A 3,244-nucleotide genomic window follows, 5' to 3' on the forward strand; every position below is an offset into this window, starting at 1 on the left:
GGGGGTGGGGACTATGAAGAACAAGAAAGAAAGGGGTGGGGTCTATTTTATTTATATAATATATATATATATATATATATATATTAATAAAAAAATATTATGTGAAGAAGAAGAAGAAGAAGGAGGAGGAGGAAGGGGAGACGCTGTGGGGGAGGGGATGTGAGGCTGCTGTACTAAAGTATAAGAAGTAATTGAGGTGGGGTGGCGTGGAGTGGGTGATGTTTGGTGTATTTATGCATTCTAGCATTACTATTGTAGCCATTTTTAGCCTTGTTTTGAGGATGATTCTTATGATATATGTGCTTATAATGACATAAATGTGCATTATTGTGTCCAAATATGGGATTATAATGCTTAATGGTGTTTTTACATAAGTTTTGATTCACTTTGAACATTTAGAGTTCAATCGAGAAAATTAGTGTAACTAGCTTGAGCTAGGCGTTTGTCTAGTCTATTGTGTTGGGTTCTACTGTGTTTTAATGAGTTACTAAGGTTGTTATTATTTATTTATATGTGAAAAAACTTACTTATAATATTGATAGGTCAGTTGAGTCAAGAAAAAATTCAAACCAAAGAGCTAAAAATAAAAGTGAAATTAGCCTATGCTTAACTCGTATTTTGAGTTCACCGTCTTGGATGTTGTGTTGTTTTGAGCTCTACTTTATGGTGTTTAATACTTTAGGATGATTTTTAATGAATCATGATGATATATGAAGGATATAAAAGCTTCAAATCAAGTGAAAACAACTCAATAAGGCTCAGAATGCCTCAACAAAACCAAAATGCGAAAATTGACTCCATTTGGAGTCCTGAAATGTATAAGACAATTGAGGGAGCGTAGAAGGTCCAATGGATACATGTAAAACACCAATGGATTTATAAAATTCTATAGTTTAAAACCCATTGGCGCGTGTAGGAATTTATGGAGTGTAAGGAGGCGCCACGATTCGGTGAAATTGCTAGTGAAATTCTAGAAATTGACTCATTGGTGGTCAAAATGGTGGACCACCGGTCTGGCAAATGACCACCAGTTCGACCGCCAAGTTAAAACAGATTTCAATATTTCAGGACTCTCAGTGAAGGTCAAATGGTGGACCACCAGCTTTGCGACAGACCACCAAACTGACCACCAAATTCAAGATTTTAGAAATCTCACTGGTGGAAAAAATGGTGGACCACCAGTTTTACGACTGACCATCAAACTAACTACCAGACCTTAAACAAAAGTCCAGATTTCAGAACATCCAGCGAAGTTCAAAATAGTGGACCACTAGTTTTGCGGTGGACCACCAACTTGGACGAAATTTTTCTGAATGCAAATTTTAATTCCTTTTTACTTAGGAACATATAAATACCAATTTTAGGTTTTATTAGGGGAATATATCATTATATTTAAACTTTTTATCATAGCCTCTATACTTGAAACTCGCTATAAGGTAGTATTTTTTTGGAATTAAGCAAATCTTGTGGATCTAATCGTTCAATCTCGATTGAAGATTCAAGAACAAATTCTTGTAACCTTTGTAAGTAAATCTTGAATTTATTTATGAATAATACAAAGTTTCTTTCTATTTCTTCTATGGAAATGTGTGGCTAAGCTTCCATAACTAGGGTTATGGAATCCTTGATGTGAAAAACAGATTTTGGGTTGTGAATCCAATTGAGTTCTATGAGAAATGGACATTGTATAAATATTTCTTCACTTTAATGACTTTTCTTGATCACAAACTTGAAGAGTGAGCCCTTAAACATCACTTGTCCGAAAAGGAAAGTGTGTGTTGGGAAAATAAAGGGTTTACATGAATTTTCAAGGCTCTAAATCTTAGATTAACAATGAATGCCGTAGCAAGATTGATCTACATGATAAAGTAGTTGAATAAATAATATATCCTTTGAATTTGAGAGAATTGAGGGATAAATTACCCAATCAAGTTGAGAAACTAATGGGTAAATAATAGGAATCAACTACTCTTACAATGGAAATTGTTAATTAGAACTCATAAGTGATTCACAACCCTAATTGTTCAAGCATCTTGGTAACCATAACTCTGGGTTTTTTTAATATCATTGAATTACTACTTACAAAATGAATCATTAGATGAAATAACTCTGTTACAATTAATTAGGACATAATTCACAAATTAAAACCCCCATTTTATATTTTCGTATCATTTATTTGAATTCAACTTGTAGATATAGTTTCAAATTAGTTTAATCACCACTCATATTGTTCCCTGTGGATTCGACCCCAACTTCAAAGTTGGGTAAATATATTGACGACGACCGCCTTGCACTAAATTGACGTGTAAGTTAAGCATTATTAGTGGGGGATGGGGGCTATGAACAAGAAGAAAGAAGGGGGTGGGATCTATTTTATTTATATAAAATATATATTTTTATAAAAAAAAATATATATAAAAAACTCTTATTAAATTTTAAAATATTCATAAGAGGATATTTTATATATATATATATATATATATATATATTTTCTGTTTTAAAAGAATATATAAAAAATAAGTGTATGGGATTATTTTTTTTGAAAAATTTTTAATTTATTACGTGACAATGACATAACACTGATGTGGTAGTGATTTGGCAATGACGTGGTGCATGTCTAGTGCACTCTCCGTGTCATAGTGAGATTTTGATTTTGAGGGTAAATTTAATTCACTTAAAAGTTGTTAAGGGGAGTAAATAAATAGAAGTTAAGTTTAAGTGCAAAAGTAAGTTTGGAGGATAAGTTCAGGGGAAAAAGATGTCTTTTTTCTATTAAAATCTATACATACACACACACACACACATACAGATACACACACACACACACACACATATATATATATATATATAGGTTTAAGTCATCGACAGACACTTAAAGTTGTTTTGAAAATTCACTTGGACCCCCAACTACGACCTGTACTTATCAGGCACCTCAACTACTAAAATTGATACTTATCAGGCACAAAATGCTGATTTGGCAAGTAAAGTGTAACACAATTTTCTTGGACGTGTGAATAGTAGGAAAAAATAATATTTTAATTTTTTTAATTAAAAAATTATATTTAAATTATTTTATTAAAATAATTTTTAATTATCCTAATTTTTAAATTCTTTTAAAAAGGAAAAGCACTCCCCATTCATCTGCTTCTTCACACCCACCCTACCACTCATTCATCGTCTTTTTCACTCCCCTTCCTATCTTCTTCACAACACCCCCTCCCCAAGTCATCGTCGTCTTTGCAAT

This window comes from Capsicum annuum, chromosome 5 (genome assembly GCF_002878395.1).
Source record: "Capsicum annuum cultivar UCD-10X-F1 chromosome 5, UCD10Xv1.1, whole genome shotgun sequence".
NCBI classification, from domain to species: Eukaryota; Viridiplantae; Streptophyta; class Magnoliopsida; order Solanales; family Solanaceae; genus Capsicum; species Capsicum annuum.